Source organism: Bidens hawaiensis, unplaced genomic scaffold (genome assembly GCF_021521415.1).
Source record: "Bidens hawaiensis isolate Kalapana, Puna unplaced genomic scaffold, B.hawaiensis_p1.1 tig00005851_1, whole genome shotgun sequence".
NCBI lineage: Eukaryota > Viridiplantae > Streptophyta > Magnoliopsida > Asterales > Asteraceae > Bidens > Bidens hawaiensis.
The window spans coordinates 652,670-672,367 of NW_027491385.1; the positions used below are offsets into that span (position 1 = coordinate 652,670).

At 44.5% G+C, this 19,698-nt stretch overlaps 1 pseudogene; it reads left to right on the top strand.

Annotated features, from left to right (window-relative positions):
* Positions 1-1,801: 1,801 nt before the first annotated feature.
* Positions 1,802-19,584, top strand: LOC143630906 (putative serine/threonine-protein kinase PBL17; annotated as a pseudogene).
* The last annotated feature ends 114 nt before the right edge of the window (positions 19,585-19,698 follow it).

Sequence of the window (19,698 nt, forward strand, 5' to 3'; positions counted from 1 at the left end):
CAATATTTTTTAAAAGTTACTTAGAGACGGTATATTAAATTTTGTAAGAACCTCATAAAAATTAATACTTGGAAACCATACCCTTAAGGTTGAATTGGTCTGGTAAAAAATCTCTTGTTTTACCTTGGAGAGGTTGCCTATTCAAGTCTCACCATGCTTTGTTTTTGTTGTTTTTTTTAATATTTTTCATATCCTATTCAATATTAGTTATTTAGTTAGGGTGTTTGTGCTTTTTATTAGTTCATCCCATGTAGCCGTTATCACCATGCAACATATATAATAGCAATGCGGGTTTTGCATATTCTTTTATTATTTATCTTGTTTATGTATATTATAATTAATCATTTATTTGTTTTGGTCCTGTATATAAGATTTTTTTTATATATATATATATATATATATATAAGATTACGTTTGTGTTTTCCGGGTATGAATAAAAATGAATTAAAAAGTCTATGTTCTATCTAGTTTCTAATCTAGATTCTTTCTACTTACTCGTCTGCAATGACACATATTTTCGTGTTTTATTATGTTCCTCATCTCGAACCAACCCGACCCGAAAATTTTGTAAACCGAAAAACTGGGACCCCATTGGCAAAAAATCCTGGGTCCGCCACTGATGGGGTCAGTGCCGACCCTATTTGTAGCGGGCATTCAGTAGATATCAGCTTGATTCGTTAAGGTATTACTCCCTCCGTCCCATTAGAAGTGTCCATATATCCATTTTTAGTTGTCCCATTACAAATGTCCACTTTCAAAATTTATTAGATAATTTCCATGTTTACCCTTAAACACACATAATTAGCATTAACAATCAATGTTGATGGACCCAATTTTCAAAGGCATTATTGTCATTTTGTAATTAAAAAAGGTAATCATTTAATCTTCCTTGAACTTTGTGTTTTTCAAACCATGACACTTTTAATGAGACGGAGAGAGTAACACTCAGTATAGCAATCGAAAAAAAGAAGTCAGAAAATAAAGTCGTGATATGCCCAAAAAGTCGTTGGCACGTGGTTTACGCCACCGATAATACTAATAGCGGTTCCCATATCGCTCAGTTATAATGGGCTTGATTTGTCACAACACCAAAACATATCGTCACTTACTATAGCTTACTGCTTACCATACCCAAAAAAAATAAATAAATAAATAAAAATAGTATTTCGATATTTATTCGCATACGAAATATAAATTCGTTGTTATTTTATCTATTTATATTTTGAACTAGGCGAGGCTGTAAGTTCGAATCCCAAGCTCACCCGGGTTTTCCTTCCATCGTGTGTTACGCCAGAGAATTATGCTCTTGTGATGGCACAATGATTGTCATGCGGCAGACAGCGGAATGGTTTCCCGGGGGAATGCCCATGCCAAACTCTGAAGTTAACGTGAGGCCTGGTTAAGACAACATAGTCTAGCTGGAGTAGGGCAACAAGATTCTCATAAATTGGAAAGTACAATTGACTGAGATGCAAGAAAGTCACCGTTCAAAAAAATAATTTAAATTTAAAATCTCCCTCTCCCTGAAATTAAATTAAAAAGGAAAGAAAACCCATAAATAGTTAAATGCAGCCTCTTTGTTTTTCATAATAATTAAAATTCTTGAAAAAACAGAGTCATTCTTTCATCTCCTCTGTTTTTTTTAACCTCAGTTCATTGATATTTTACAAAACCCATATTGGGAAACTGTGAATTTGATCAAAAGGATAAATTATTTCTTTGAAATTATTGAGACATGATGAAATGAATTGAAAATTAGTTAACAAAGTGTTTATGGTGAGAAATGTGTTTGTGGTTATTGATGGGTGCTTGTTTCTGTGCTGAGCTTGATGAACAACATTATTCTTCCTCCCAATTTAAACCAGGTATTTATTTTATAAAATTTTCATGTCAAATTCTTGTTTTTTATTGTAGGATTTATGCAAATTCTCACACAAACATGTTCTAATTAAAAAAAAACTCGAAATTCGATTCGAAGTTAAATTTCGAGTAGAATTTCTGATCTTAGATTCAATATTCGAGGTCGAATTGTATATATAGCATTTATTTTATTTAAATTATATGTACAAATGTTAATTCGGTTTTTCTGAATTCGAAATCAAATTTGGTTTTCTTGAATCGAATTCGAATACATGTTAAAATTTTCAAAATTTGAGCAACTCAACTCGATTACTTGAGTAACTCAAAATTCAATTTGTTGAACACCCTTGGCTTGAATCTTGCGTCAGTGGTTTCTATCTTAACCTCTTGCATTTACCTGATCCGTTGGTTAGCAGGGTATTTGACTGATAAGTGAGTTTTTTGCTCATGGTTACCAAAAAAAAAGGTTGTGTTAGTTGTTAAACGTGTCCAACACCAAATCAGATTGAAGGCTCGGAGATTATTTAATATAATAATTAGTTTCTTATTATAAGATAAATTAGTCTTATTTTATTTAATCTAATTTGTTTTGGATTCAAATTCTGTATTTGAGTTAGTATATGATTGGAACCGTGGGTTTATATATACCCTAGGTTCGCGTCAGTTATTATTAAGTTTTTCTATTCGTTGTTTTCTTAATAAAAGTTCGTGCTCTTGATTCACTTAAAGTTTTAACATTATTTTGTATGGAACTACAGAATAATATATGTATTACTATGAATGATGTTTGTTTCTATGTGGAGACAAGAACTTAGTTCCATTATGTTGTTTGCAATCATAGGCAGATTCAAAAGCATGATTCGCGTAATGTTCGAGTTTATAACTTTCGTTATCTTACATGTTGAAATCATATTTGCATTTATTGAGATTATAGTTAATGAGAGACATTTGAAAATTGCAGATGAAAATGAAAATAAAAATGAAAAAGAAAATGAAATCGAACCATCTTTAACTGGAGACGAGTTATGGATTCCAGAAAAACAGGGTGTTACGGATCTTTGGTATAATCCGGCATATAGCAATCTTGATGTTTTACATATGACGAAATGCGAATGGCCACTAAATTATTTAGGCAAGATGAAGTTTTAGGCGAGGGTGGATTCGGGCGTGTTTATAAAGGAAGTTATAGATGAATGTGTGAGATCTGATTATCCTAGAACCGAAGTCGCTGTTAAGGTGCTTAATCCCGAAGGAATGCAAGGCGATACAGAATGGTTGGTATGTTTAACTTACAGACTACAGTAGACTTAATTACATAAATGGTCCATGTGGTTTGACAAAAATAACAGGTTTGGTTGACTGTTTACAGGCTGAAGTCAACTTTTTAGGGCATGTGCAACACCTGAATATTGTGAAGCTCATTGGATATTGTTGTGAGACGACTCACCGTCTTTTGGTTTATGAATATATGGCAAACGGGAGCGTAGAACACCACCTATTTCATAGTGAGTTACTAAACTATTATAAAGTTTTCTATGATTAACAAGACTCGTGTTTGTGCAAGCTAGAGGTTGCAAAACGGGCAAGTCTGAGGTCGGGTTGACCCGAAACACTTTTTTCCAAAGTTTTTAGATAATGTTATATAATGATTTGGGAAGGTTAACTTTCAACTTTTTCAATCTATTTGACGTGTTTTCTTTTTAAGTAACATTTTTTTTTGTATCTATTTGGCCCGTTTGAGATAAAAACATAACCCAAACTTAGTTAAGTCATGCTTTAATTATAAGTAAATAAGTTGGAATTACCACCACTAGACCGGAGCCCGTCATGTTTTAATTCATGAGATCCGGTTACACTAACTACAAGCGCAAAAAAATAAATGAATTTGGTTTTATTTGGAAAAAGAGGGACATACCGAATTGAATTGGTCAAGAAGAATGAAGATTGCTTTGGATGCTGCAAAAGGACTATCTTTTCTGCATAATACTAAAACGCCTGTTATTTTTCACGATTTCAAGACATCAAATATCTTGTTAGATGGGGTTAGTCACTAATTCTTGTTTTACTTAATGGAATATGATTTTTTTTTTTGTTTATAATTAGTAATAAATTTTCTTAATATGAAAATGAATTTTCAGGATTTTAACGCAAAGCTCTCTGATTTTGGGCTTGCGAAGGACGGGCCTATAGGACCTAACACCCATATATCGACTATAGTTAAGGGTTCACATGGATACGCAGCACCTGAGTATTGCAAAAAAGGTGAGTAGTATAGAGGCGTGAGTTTTTAACACGACACAAAACCATAACATAAATGTAACACGCTCACGGGTTTGGGTTTAGTCTAAACAGGTTTGAGTTAGTTTTGGGTCAAATCCATGAACACTTACATCTAAACAGGTCGTGTTCGTGTCAATCCAGCAGGTTCTCGGGTTGACCGATTTATTAAATTTACGAACTTTTTAAAATGTTTTTTTTATATAATAACTTAAATTATTGGGATAGTCTTACATCAATATTTTAAATATAAAGTTGTATAGTTAAAACATAATTTCTTTAAAAAAAAGTAATCTTTAAGTTTAGAATTTAAAGTATTAGTATTTAAACTTTTTCGGGTTAAACAGGTCGTGTTCATGTCAAACACACGACCGGGTTCATGTGTGTGACACAGTTTTCGGGTTTGTGTCGTGTCCGGGTTAATGCATAATTTTTGGGCTTGTCAGGTTTGACCCACCAACACATCGGGTTTAGCGGCGTTGATGAGTAGTGCTCTTGTGTAAACTATATATATGGGTGTGTGTGTATTCATTATGAAGTTTGACTTTCCAAAGTCAACAGTGTATTAACTACTTTTGGACATTGATGACACTGGCAGGACACTTGACAGTCCAATGTGACACATACTGAAGAGGTAGGTCCCAGCAGAGACCAGTTGGTCCCGCAAGACTCACCTTGAACAGGGACGTCTGCGCAAAGGCCATCTGCTCCCGCAGGACCCACCATGCTCATAGAATCTTACGCGCAGTACGCAAGCTGTACACGCAGGGAAAGCCTCCCAATGGTGAAGTACCCCGCCTGTTCCCGCAGTTGCGGATACAAGCCATCAGGGAAGGCTACCCGCAGACAGCAGGGCTACACGCACAAGGCAATAGCTACTTCAGTAGTCACATGAAGGAATGAGCAAGGCGGGAACAATCCCGCCAAAATGAGCCAGTCCGTATGATTCTGAAAGATCTTTTGTACTATACCTACCAAGGTATGGGTAGGACAGACGATCTGACCAGAACAACCCATGAGCCAATCACAGGGTGACAGCTCACCGACAACAGTACGAGGAGGAGCACCCTCTAGTACTGTTTGTCACTATTAGCCGCTGCCTACTCACCAACTCTTACTGAGGAGCGTGCGTAGCCTACAGTTGGTAGAATAGTGTTACTGTTGGCCGTAACCTACTCACCAACCAGCATGGCCTGCGTATAATCCACAGTAGGTGGGACGTGCATAATCTACAGTTGGTGGAATAGTGCAGCCGACTTTGTTACTGTTGGCCGTAACCTATCCACCAACTAGTATGGCTTGTGCATAATCCACTGTTGGTAGAACAGGAATACTATTCAGCTGGCTGTACCTTCTAGGAAACCTACCTTCGGCTATAAATACTCCAACATCTTGGAATGGTAAGATCATCTGCTATCCTGTTATCTAGCAATCTCTTAATATACACTTATATTCAGAGCAATCTAGTCTGATTCTCACGCCGGAGGGTGGTCACAAGGAGGAACCCCCCCTTCTCAGTGACGAGCTTACGGTGTTTGTTTTGCAGGTCCCCTGAAGAACAACTGTCTCTGTTGGACCTCATTCTCGTGGGAAACATTACTTAACCCCCAGATTATTTATAATCTGTCCAGGGTTCACCTAGTGTTTCTTCATTGGCGCCATCCGTGCATAAAAGCTAGAACTATTTTAGTTTTTTTCACAATTTCTGAAGAAATGGTTAACGTTATCCGGTCCAAAGGCCAGTAACCGACCAGGAAACCCCGGTAACAACCCCAGCAACTGGGGAGAACACCGGCGGTTATACAATCCTTACGAACACTACCCCGACTACCCAAGCCGGGGCAAGTGCAGTAAATATTCCACTGGGGTTCATCGATACCCAGCTGGAAAAACGAACGAGGGTCCCTCGCCAAACACTAGATCAAGTGAAGGCGTGGGCCGAAGCACGGCAAAGAGAATTCCAAGCCGAATTGGATGAACGCTTGCGTTCAGCTCAACAGGCTGATGAATTCGCCAGTACTCGCCAACACCTCAATATGAGCAGTGACTGCGAGTACTCAGACGACGAGTTGGAGTCCGATACCGACGCAAACCCTCGCCATAAGGCGAAAGGGAAGCGTAAGGAAACGGACGTCCAACCAAAAAGGAATTTTGGGGAAGCTTTTAAACCAATCGCGGAGAGAAACCCGCGTGACTTCTCCAAAACCTTTAGACCAACTGCTACAAATGCAGGAAAGTCAAAATTCGCAAGGGACATTGCGGAAGCAATCGCCCCGAGAAGTGCCAAACAAATGTCCAACATTGGCACTTATGATGGTCTATCCGACCCAGACGACCATTTGAACAGGTTCATTGCGGGGGCTACCGTCAGCAACTGGACGGAACCCACGTGGTGCTACATGTTCCAGATGACTCTGGTCGGAGCGGCCAGGGCATGGTTCGATCGTTTACCGATCCACCACATATATGACTGGGCGGACTTTCAGAACAAGTTCAGCCAGCACTTCAGCCAACAGAGGAAGTACACTGAAGAGCAGTGGACGATCCTCAACTGCGTGAGAGAGGAGGATGAATCTTTACTAGACTTCATCACTCGCTTCAACTCCAAAAAGCTAAGTCTCGGCAATATAAGTGAGGATCTGGTTCGCGCCGCCTTCATCCAAGGCGCCGAATACCCAGAACTTATCCGCACATTGACGGGTAAGGATGGCATGCCATCAACTTGGGATGCCATCATGACGGCGGCAAAGCGCTTTGCCGAGACGGAAAAGCAACTGGGAAGGGATCTTCCCCAGAGTACACACCTCTATACGCAGAGGACAAGAGAGAACAATGTCCGGATCGCCCGGCAGAACAAAAAGAGGAGGCTAGGTATTTGGCAGTCAAGGGTAAACTTTGACACATCATCCAGCTCTCGCCCTTTTGTTGGCGGAAGGGACAACACACACCCTTCAAACCGAAAACACCGGTGGACGCCACTCACGAAGAGCGTCACGGAGATATTTGCCACGGAAAAATTGCCATGGCCTAAAGCCCCATTGATCCGGCAGAAACCTAATGCGGATCAAAGCAAATCCTGTGATTTCCACGGGACAAAGGGTCATGGTACTGAAGAGTGCACATCCTTGAAGGATATTATTGAGACATTTGTCAAGGATGGAAGACTTGCACATCTCGTGGCATCGATCAGGAAGGGAGGAAGGAATGACAACCGGTACAGAGGTAACGGACGAAAGCCCGTCGACATCAGCATCAACATGGTTCATGGCAAGGTCAGAGGAAGAAAAAGACGGGTGACAGAACCATGCGCGTGGAAGGAAGCTGAGGTGCGCTTCCCGCGAGTGCCAGGAGGCCCCAGCAAAGAAGGCCCCATCGTCATCAGAAGCCAGCTGGGGCATTACATCACTTCCCGCACTCTTGCTGACAACGGCGCTTCGTCGACAGTGATGTACAGGCAGTTCTTTGATAAGCTGGATGACGAAGACAAAGAACGCTTGGAAACGGTCTACGCTTCAATGGAAGGGTTTGACGGCAGTACAGAAACCCCCCTGGGTATCCTATCTTTCCCCGTTACTCTTACTGATGGGAATCATTCACGCACAGAAGACGTGGATTTTGTCGTGATGAAAAAGCCACACCACACGTACGACATCCTATTCGGAAGAGACGGGATGGCAAGATTCAACGCCGTGGTATCTTCAGTCCACGGCATGATGGGATGGCCGACAGCTGAGGGTGTAGCGATGATCACCGGCATTCCCCAGGTATGCATCGCATCTGTCTCATCTAAGCCCAAACCGAAAAAGGCTAAACCAACCATCACCGAACCGGAAAAATGGGCCTTCAATGGCAAATACCCCGACCAGGCCGTTACCATTGGACCAACAATCGTTGATCCCACCCGCACCCTACTCAAACGCTTACTGCAGAAAAACGCTGACATCTTTGCGTGGGCACCAGCTGACATGACTGGTGTACCCCGAAGTAAGGCGGAGCATAAGCTCAAGTGCGATCCGGCTGTTACGCCAGTCGTACAAAAGCGCAGAGTAATGGGGCCTGAACAAACTAACGCGTGTAGAACCCAAGTCAAGGAACTCCTTGACGCTGGCATCGTACGCGTTAGCAGATATCAAACATGGGTTGCAAATCCCGTAATGGTACCGAAGAATGACAAACAATGGCGCATGTGCATAGATTTCAAAGATTTGAACAAAGCATGCCCCAAAGATTGTTATCCGTTACCAGAAATTGATCTTAAGGTGGATTCGTTGGTACCATTTCGCCTTAAATGCTTCTTGGATGCGTATAAGGGGTACCATCAAATCCACATGGCCGTAGATGACCAGGACAAAACCGCATTTCGGACGCCCGATGGTACATTTTGTTATAAAATGATGCCATTCGGGCTTAAGAATGCAGGGTCCACGTACCAACGACTGATGGACAAAGAGTTTCATGCCCAAATCGGGAGAAACTTGGAAGTCTATATGGATGATTTGGTCATCAAAAGCCCCGAGCCAGAAGCGATGTTGAAAGACATTGAAGAAACTTTCAACACGCTCAGAAAGATAAACATGAAGCTCAACCCGAGCAAGTGTTCATTTGGGATGGAAGAAGGGAAGTTCTTGGGAGTCATTGTTACTAAAGATGGCTTCAGAGCGAACCCTGAAAAGGTCGAAGCCATTATTAAAATGGAATCACCTACCACCATCAAACAGGCTCAGACACTGAATGGACGACTAGTCGCACTTAATCGCTTTTTGGCAAACCATGCGGATAAATCGTTTCCTTTCGTGTCAACATTAAGAAACTGCTTAAAGAAAACGCACTTCCGCTGGACACCAGAAGCGGAAGCAGCTTTTCAGGAGATTCGGTCACGCCTGATCGAACTCCCAACACTTACAGCACCACAAGCGGGAGAGGAGTTAATCCTATACCTTTCCGCAACAGATAGAGCAACCGGGGCAGTCCTGCTAATAGAACGAAAAGGCATCCAGATGCCAATCTACTATGTTAGCCGTGTACTAACAGACGTAGAAACCCGGTACTCTACCCTCGAAAAATTAGTCTTAGCACTTATACACGCTTCACGCAGGTTAAGACGATATTTCCAGGGCCACCCAATCACCATTCTCACCAACTTCAAAATCTCAAACGTTCTAGGCAAACCCGAATTATCGGGACGTCTAGCCAAATGGGCAATTGAATTGGGAGAATATGCAATTAAGTACAAGCCAAGACCAGCCATAAAAGGCCAGGTCCTGGCCGATTTTATTGCAGAAGTCCCCGCTTCGCGGGAGAAAGAGTGCCAGGAGGAGGCTCAACCCTCCCCAGCACAGGACATCAATGATGTCTGGCGACTCTACACTGATGGAGCAGCCAGTAACGAGTGTTCAGGCGCAGGGTTAAAATTAACCAACCCAGCAGGCCAAGAATATACTTACGCTATTCGGTTGGATTTTCCAAGTACGAATAACGAAGCCGAATACGAAGCATTCTTAGCCGGTTTGAGAATTGCGCGTAAGATGGGAGTGAAAAACTTGGAAGCCCACGTGGATTCCATGCTGGTGGCCAACCAAATAAATGGGACGTACACGGCTGTGAACGACACAATGGCCCTGTACCTCGCCCAGGCAAAAACCCTCATGCGTGATTTTAATGATTGTAAAGTCATACACGTCAAGCGCAGCGAAAACAAATCTGCGGATGCGTTAAGCAAGCTGGCGTCACTAGCCTTCACCCATTTGGGAAAGGACATCCGCATTGAACTCCTCAAAGCACCATCAGTCCCGCACAAGGAAATTTGTGTCATCCAAACCGGTACAGAAACGTGGATGACACCAATAATAAATTACCTTGCAGCAGGAACACTACCAGAGTCAAAAACACATGCAAGAAAACTACGCTGTAAAGCACTAAATTATCAGCTCGTCAACGACATCCTTTACAGACGTAACTTTCTTGGCCCACTCTTGAGATGCGTGGACAACCAAGATGCTGACTACCTCCTAAGGGAAGTACACGAAGGCATCTGTGGAGTACACGCAGGTCCTCGCGCTGTTGTAGCCAAGCTAAACAACGCGGGATACTTTTGGCCGGGGATGCATACGGATGCACTGGCATACATCAGAAAATGCAGGTCTTGCCAGCTTTACGCACCCAACACGCACCGCCCAAAGAATGAACTTGTTCCAGTCACTTCTTCATGGCCATTTCAGAAGTGGGCCATCGATGTGACAGGCCCATTTCCTACAGCAGCAGGAAATGTTCAGTTCCTAGTGGTAGCCATCGACTACTTCACCAAGTGGATAGAAGCAAAACCTTTAGCCCAAACAACCGCGAAACATATCAAAAAATTTATTTGGGAATTTATTATTTGTCGTTTTGGACTTCCACAGAATTTGGTGAGCGATAACGGCACCAACTTTCCTGACAAGAAGCTACAACAGTGGCTAAAAGAACTTCAAATCACCCACACCTTTACCTCAGTGGCACACCCGCAAGGTAATGGTGAGGTGGAAAGAGCAAATAAGAGCATTGTCGAAGGCATCAAGAAGAGACTATCGGAACACAGATCCGGCTGGGTGGACGAGCTTCCGCACGTCCTTTGGGCAAACAGAACGCTGAAGAAGGCCAGTTCGGGAGAAACCCCGTTCAGCCTCACTTATGGCACTGAAGCCATGGTCCCGGTCGAAATTGGTCTACCCTCACCAAGGGTCTTGAGTCAGCCAGAAGACAATGATGCGGAAAGACGGTTGGATCTTATGCTAACCGAGGAACGCAGAGACTTAGCCGCAGTGCGTGAAGAGAACTACAAACGACAAATGCAAAAGTACTACAACACGCGGGTAAAACTCTGCAACTTCAATATAGGAGACTACATACTGCGTAACAACGAGGCTTCAAACCAAGAGCGCCCGGGAAAGCTGGCCCCGGTCTGGTGTAACACCCCGACCAAAGGCGGATTATACATCGGGGCGCCACGTATTGTTTCATTACTCGTGACACTATTGGGTGTCAATATTTAATAAATATATTCACGCACGCGCAACGTAAACACAAGATAACATAAATCAACATAAATCAATATATTATAAGACAAAATATTCGAACAATAATAACTTGTCTTGTTACATTTTAATCTAGGTCCAAAATAAAGAAAACTTCCTACGTGTCCACAAGCTCCAAAACAGCTACTGCAAACCTGAACATGTGTTAAAATAAACGTCAAACACTTGCGTGTTGGTGAGAAATCAAGTTTAATACAATACATAGATAACAATAAAATCTGCGCGCAACATGTGTATGTCTGGTTTTCAACAAGGGTGTAATCTGATCGGGACCAACTCTAAGATTCATAAGACTGCCAGTGCTCACAATTGAGCTCACAAACAAAACAAACTGTGTATGTGCAAACAAAAGAGAAAATCATAAACGATAGTTCTCCCGTGTTCATCTAATGGTACCATGAAAACTGCGGAATAGACCGACAAGACGGTTAATGATCCTCACATACAAATAACAGCCAAGTCTACGTCCTCAACACATGGGGTACTGCGCGACTAAAGTTCATAAACAAGTTTAAGACTCTAAGTTTGTATGAACACATGAACATCCCAAAACATTAAAAGCAAAAAGGGATTAGGTACGAGATTACTCACTTGATAAACGATGCGGTGTAAGATAAAGCAAGAACCAACTTTAAACAAGCACAAGTTATCCTATAAATAAGATTATTGTTTTAATGATTTGTTTTAAGTCTTGATTACAAGTTAGCATAATTAATAAGTAAATTATTATATATATATATTACCGGAAAAGCAGGGCAGAACAGGGAGGAAGACGGAGGCAAGGAGAGAGACGGCAGAGGATCAACGGCAGAGAGCAAGGAAAACAGGAGAGAGTAAGTGTTTTGTGTGTGTAGTGTTAGGAAAATAATGTTATTATTTATAGAGAAACCCTAGGAGACATAAATCCAGAAAAAGGGGAAAAGATCTTTAACAGGATCAAGCAAAAGATATGGAAGATATGGCAGCTGCAGAGGCAAGATAAAGCTGTCAGGGAACAGTAAAAAGCATGGGCGGGTCAGATAAAGGTACTGGTCAAGCATGGCAAAAGCAGATCTCAAAAGATAATGTCAGTCACTTTATCTGCCAACCAATGGGGTTGGTGCGCATGCTGCGCCGAAAGTAACTTTTCAGACATAAAGCAGATTAGGTCAACAGCACAAAAGATAAGACAACACAAAAGCAAACGGCTAGATTCAACAGAAGAAACTCAAAGGGTTTAGCGCGAGAAGGCTAAGGCGCGAAGGCAGACACAGAAGGTCAAGAGAGCGCGAGCGCGAAGGCAGACAGAAACAACCTTAACGCGTCGCGGAAAGAACTACATTTCTAAGCGCGCCGCGGGAAGAATCACATTTCTTAGCGCGCCGCGGGAGGAACTAGAATTCCTAACGCGCCGCGGGAAGAACTATAATTCTTAGCGCGCTGCGAGAAGAGTTCGTCTCGCGTATCGCTGAAACAGGTGGTCTTCACGCAGGATTCCTTGTAAGGGGTCTGGCGCGTGGAGCTGCGCAGACAACCTTAGGCGGGAAGGAACAAAGAACAAGCAAAGAGTTAGAAGAAAGAGGGAAACAAGGCGTACGGGCGGGACGGCGACAAGAGGGAAAAGAAGGCGGAAAGAGAGAAGAAGAGGGACGGGACGGCGGAAAGAAAGAGAGAGAAAGAGGCGGGAAGGAAAAGTATATTATTATTATTAAAAGTAAAATATAAGTATAAATAATTATTAAATCCTAAAAGAAAGAGATCGGGTCAGAGAAACGGGTACCTGGGTCGGGTCGGATCGGGGCAGATGTCACATCTGGGAAGGGCCATACATTATCAAAGAAATCCTGGGAAAGGGCGCATACCGGCTCGAAAGGCTCGATGGCACTCCCATCCCAAGAACATGGAATGGAGCTCAATTACGCAAATGTTATATGTAGATCAATTCCAAAACTTGTAAAGAAAAGGCCTAGAGCCACTTCTAATGGAAATGATTCTCCTTTCATAATGTGTTTACCTTTATACTTATGAACTTCCCACTGATACCGGTATTCACCGCGTAAACGGGAAGAAGTAAGTCGTTACGTGTGGAAGGCAGAAAAAACCCGCATAAACACAACGTTAAGGGAAACCTACACGCAGGTATGATGTAAGTAAAGTTTAGCCATCCTTGTAAGTGCAAGTGACGGTCTTACCCGCACAATCACGAACAAGGAAGCAAAACTTCAACCTATCATCTACCACGTTCAAAGGTTATCCTAAAAAAAAAAAAAAAAAAAAAAAAAAAAAAAAAAAAAAAAACTACACGCAGGTCAGATATGGGTAAAGTTTAGCCATCCTACTAAGTGCAAGTGACGGTCATACCCGCACAATCACGAAAGAGGAAGCAAAACTTCACACCTATTATCTACCACGTTCAAAGGTTAACTTATCCTCAAATAAGGTAAACCTACACGCAGGTCAGATGGTAAAGTTTAGCCATCCTACTACGTGCAAGTGACGGTCCTACCCGCACAATCACGGAAGAGGAAGCAAAACTTCACACCTATCTACCACGTTCAAAGGTTAACTTATTCTAAACACTTGGAAAATTGCTAATTTAAACTTAAGTATGTAAGTCATATAACGTTTATAAAGCAAGGAATCCAATGAATCAAGCGGTCTTAGCCGCACAAAGATTTACATTTCATAAATATTCGTTACAAGAATGGCCGGGTAACTACCCGCCTACAAGAAAGTAAATCTATACAAACTAAATCTATCCTAGTAGTGGGAAGGGATCTTCAGGATCAGGCTTCAGGGCCACTTCCACTTGGACCAGCGCCGTCAGTAGAGCGTGGCTGTTCAAGGTAAGCCTTAAGGATAGGTAGCCCATCATCAGCAGCAGCAATTTCATTCACCTTCTCCACCACCGGATGCGGGAAGGCGGCGTATTGATTTACTGCTTGGTCATATATGGCTTCGGTATCTACATTGTACAAAGGGAAGTTGGATGGCGGGACGCCTTTCTCAACAAACCCTAGACCAAGCAGGAAGCCGACCCGTTCCCCATCCTCGTGAGAAGCGTTGAGGGCTGCGCTCATTGCATCGTCGTAGGATGTCTCTGAGAAGACCCGATGCACAACCTACAAAAGAAAATATACAAGTGTCAAACACCTTTTCTATGTACAAAGGAAAGCGTGAAGACATGAAGATAGACTTACCTGAGACAACGCTTCTCGAAGAAGCCATTCCTTGGCAACCAGAGCTTCTTTAAGGGCGGCTTGAGCTTGGGTGCAGGCGCGTTCGGCTTCGCTTTTGTTAAGGTTGGCAAGTAGCACTTCCTTTGCGGCAGCCTCTTCGACGCCCTTAAGCTTCCGCTCGGGATGGTCAAGCACGCCCCTCTGGTCCAAGATCTCCTGGAGCTTCTTGGCATCTTCCATCGCCAAGGCATCATGAGCGCGTTGGAGAGCCTCTAATTTGGCCTTGAGCTCCTCGTTCTCCACGCGTAAAGGCTCAGCAACGGCTTCAGCCTTGGTGGCCCTCTCGGTCGCGTTCCTCGCAGTCTCCTTAGCTAGCCGAAGCTGTTCGTTAACAGCTTGGGCAGCCTTGGAGCGGGCCTCGAGTCGCGCTTGAACCTCAACCTCGAGGGCCTTGAAGGCCTTCTCCTTCTCCGCAGCAGCTGCGGACAGCTTTTGGTTCTCCTCCCGAAGAGCCCGCGCTTGGGATACTTCCTTGGCGCGAGCTGCTTTCAACTTGTCATTTTCACGACAAAGCAGCTCGACGCGCGGCTGCATCCGGGCTTGGAGAACTCGAAGCTCGTTGATTAGCCTACCCTCCTGGTAGCTAGCCATGGCTTCCCCCAACGCACCATGGGGAGCAGCGTGGCGAGCCCATTCCACGCACTCCACAGGGGTACGAAGGGTTGTTCCTCGGCGTATGTTCCATCGCGGAACATACACTTCATTGGAATCCGAAACTGCAGAAAACAAAAAGCAGTTAGGAAAAGATGATAAAATATATGTGAAAAAGGGCCAAAGGAACCCTACGCACCTGTAGGATCAATTACAGGCCGATAGCCGCCGAACCCATCACCTGAACCCAATGGAAAGCCATCCAAGAGGTCAGGCAGATGGGAAGGTGGCGGAAAGATACGAGAAGCCCCACGCGTACCTGAGGGACCAGCCGTCGTTGCCGGGGGCATGGTAGCAGTCGCCGTGGTCGCCGCCGCGGTCGCTGCCGCGGAATCCGCGGCAAAAGTAACCGCCGGCTCTGTGAAGGATGCTGTAAAAATCGCACTCACAGCCGGCAGTGACGTCATCTCGGCTGGAACAGTCGGCTCAGTATGAGCAACTGAACCAGCGGAAGCAGGCGCAGGCGCCTGGGTCGACGCCTCAGGTAGGCTGACCAAGCCTACCGTCATTGGCGGAGAGGTTGTACTCGGCTCCTCACCCTGGAATGCGCCAACATCCACACCTGCGTAAATAAGAAAAGTGTTAAAAAGACTTGAAGATTAAACTACGAAGATAAAAGCTAAGAGAGTTGTACTTACAGGTTTTCTTCAGCTTGAACGTACGAACGGGCGGGGACGAACCCGATGGAGCCGGTCTCTTGATGCCGGTCACCGTCGTCGTCAATGGTTCTCCAGAGGTAACAGCCGTAGCCTCCGGAACAGTGGTCTTCTCACCACCGGGCTTCCCCGCCGCCTCTTCACTATCTGACTCAGTGTCAGATAGGAGCACTGGATCGGCTGTGGAGGCCGCCTTCTCCTTCCCTTTCCCGCCGGCAGCCCGCTTCTTCCGCACTAACGGAGGACCATCTGCGGATTCCTCAGAAGAAGACACGGTGTAAGGAATTCCAGCAGCGGGTACAGCACTGAGGGGTGGAGGAGAGAATAACGCCTTACCTGGCCGCCGGTGGCTCAGGATCTCGTGGCCCAGCGGATAGACCTCCACAAACCGATCCGCTGTTTGCTCCAGGATGGGCAACTCGTTCTCGTCAAGAGCACGAGTACCCATCCGCACAGGATCGTCAGCTTCCCGCGGGTACAGGAGCGACTCCAAATTGTTCCCCTCTGAAAGAAAAGAAACAGTTAGAAGACAAACTCATATCAGCAAGAAAGACAAGACATACCATAAGGAGTAGAGTTCAAACCGTATTCGAGAAGGATGGGAACCTGAGACGCCTCCTTCCATACCCGGCTCATCCCCAGCATCACCATCCCGGACTCCGCAAAACGGTAAACCGGAGATTGGACCCGGGATATCTTGGCAAACCATTCCGCCTCCTGGTAGTTGGTGGCGTGGTGGCTCGGAATTGCTTGGCCATTTTTAAACTTCATGGCAATGGGGATGGCGCGGGCAGAAATGTAGAAGAACTCCCGCTTCCACGATAGGAGACTACGCTCGGTCGCGCAAATCTTCAAACCCTTGATCCGGGTTGTCAGGGTGTACCACCCCTGGATGCACCTCCAAGTATAGAAGGTCATCAGGCGGTCCACATAGGGCTCAATGCCCAGAATCCGGCACACCCACTCGAAATGGCGAATCTTGGCGATCGCCATGGGGTGCAACTCGGTCAGATGAACACCGTGCCTCTCAAGGACACGGTAAACAAACTTTGTCAATGGGAACCTAAGATTCCCATAAACAAAGAATGCTGCATAAACCCCGATCTTGCCTCTGGGGGCATCGTACACGGTCTGATGGGGTTCAGGAAACTCAGGCTCGAAAGGATCGAGCATGAACTTCCTAACAACATACCGGTACTGATCGCCGGGCAGAGCACACTGGCACTCACCAGCAGTACTCCTGTCATCGGTGGTAGACTCGAGATCATGTGAAGACATATTGCAGAAAGCGATTTCGGGAAAATGCTTGCCTGAAAAGGGGAGTATTTGCCGGAAATCGCTAAGAAGAAGAAGAGAAGGGTGAAGGTGTGAATTAAAAAGGACCCTCTCCCCCTTTATATACTAATCGCAATTAATGCGGTGAATTTAATGCGGAGGAGAGAGAAATCGAGGGTGCAATGAAACTATGACGCGTGGCAAAAAGCAAGCTGGCAACAGCTGTAAAAAGTACGCGTGCCAGAAATTTCGCGGCCACGCGCCCGAAAAATCGCGCCCACGCGCCAGAAAAAGCGTCTGGAATGACCATGTACTGTCACGTCACCATAACTTCCTGCACGTCCTGACACAGTCAGAAGAAACTGTCGCACGACGTTTCAGATGTTTGGACTGTTCTTATCCTCACCAACCTTTCGAATTTCAAAATTCAAAATTCAAAAAGATTCAAAAGTAAGCGGGAAAATACCCCTTACCTTGGCAACCAAGTAACCATAAGACGGATGCGGGTACAGTGTTAAGGCAAAACCCTTCACATACCTAGCACCCGTAGGGAATTGAAGCCAAGAATACCCCGGCAACAAAGTAACTATAAGACGGGTGCGGGTACAGTGTCAAGGCAAAACCCTTCACATACCTAACACCCGCAGGGAATTGACGCCAGGGGTACCTTGAAAGTAAAGTAACCGTAAGACGAGCGCGGGTACAGTGTTAAGGCAAAACCCTTCACATACCTAGCGCTCCGCAGGGAATTGAAACCAAGAAGGATCTTCTGGGCAATGCTTGCGGAAACGGAAATAACATCCCCGCATAGCGGGAACGTCGAGAACTACATTGTTTGAGGCTCCAGGATGGAATTGGTGGTTTAAACATAATTGATCACTATGTTCAAAACCACTAAAACCTCAAGGAGAATCCACACAAGTGAGACTCAACGCTCCTGACTTGCGAGAAGGTTACATACCTACCCGCATCATACCCAAAGATCAAGCAAAAAAATCGGGAATTTTTGCAAGTGACATTAGGAAACCCGCGGGAAGAATCCCCACGGAGAACCTTAAAACTAAAAACCCTTTTCAAAACCCCTTGCTTAAAGTCCAAAAGTTCACCTCACTTCATTAAACATTCATGAGAAGAACATTGGACTGGGGGGACTTGAAGAGGTAGGTCCCAGCAGAGACCAGTTGGTCCCGCAAGACTCACCTTGAACAGGGACGTCTGCGCAAAGGCCATCTGCTCCCGCAGGACCCACCATGCTCATAGAATCTTACGCGCAGTACGCAAGCTGTACACGCAGGGAAAGCCTCCCAATGGTGAAGTACCCCGCCTGTTCCCGCAGTTGCGGATACAAGCCATCAGGGAAGGCTACCCGCAGACAGCAGGGCTACACGCACAAGGCAATAGCTACTTCAGTAGTCACATGAAGGAATGAGCAAGGCGGGAACAATCCCGCCAAAATGAGCCAGTCCGTATGATTCTGAAAGATCTTTTGTACTATACCTACCAAGGTATGGGCAGGACAGACGATCTGACCAGAACAACCCATGAGCCAATCACAGGGTGACAGCTCACCGACAACAGTACGAGGAGGAGCACCCTCTAGTACTGTTTGTCACTATTAGCCGCTGCCTACTCACCAACTCTTACTGAGGAGCGTGCGTAGCCTACAGTTGGTAGAATAGTGTTACTGTTGGCCGTAACCTACTCACCAACCAGCATGGCCTGCGTATAATCCACAGTAGGTGGGACGTGCATAATCTACAGTTGGTGGAATAGTGCAGCCGACTTTGTTACTGTTGGCCGTAACCTATCCACCAACTAGTATGGCTTGTGCATAATCCACTGTTGGTAGAACAGGAATACTATTCAGCTGGCTGTACCTTCTAGGAAACCTACCTTCGGCTATAAATACTCCAACATCTTGGAATGGTAAGATCATCTGCTATCCTGTTATCTAGCAATCTCTTAATATACACTTATATTCAGAGCAATCTAGTCTGATTCTCACGCCGGAGGGTGGTCACAAGGAGGAACCCCCCCTTCTCAGTGACGAGCTTACGGTGTTTGTTTTGCAGGTCCCCTGAAGAACAACTGTCTCTGTTGGACCTCATTCTCGTGGGAAACATTACTTAACCCCCAGATTATTTATAATCTGTCCAGGGTTCACCTAGTGTTTCTTCACATACGCGTTCAGGATGGTGCTTCTTGAGCTGCTGACTGGGCAGCGAGCGGTGGACACAAGCCGACCTAGCCAACAGCTCTACCTGGTTAATTATGCTAGAAAACCTCTAGTTCAAGGCAAGAATGCAATGCGTTCGGTATTTGACCCTAGAATGGAAGGTGAATATTCATCTAAAACCGCGCTTACGATCGCTGAACTGACTTACATGTGTCTCAGGGATGAACATAGAAGGAGGCCCCCTATGAACCATGTGGTTAAGACACTTGAATCGGTTCAGGCCCGTCATAAGCGTGTTAAGTAGCTTTTGTTATGTGATTCTGTTTTAAGGGTTCTTTTTCTTGACACAATGTATACAGTTTGCAATTGGATTTAAGATTCTTATATCATATAAATAAGAACTTTAACTGGGTCCGGGTTAGAAGATATCTTTAGTGACAGATTAATTAAATTGATGACTAGTGGCAGGCCTGGCTCGTTTTATTTAATTATAGCCCGTTAATTGTTTTCTATAT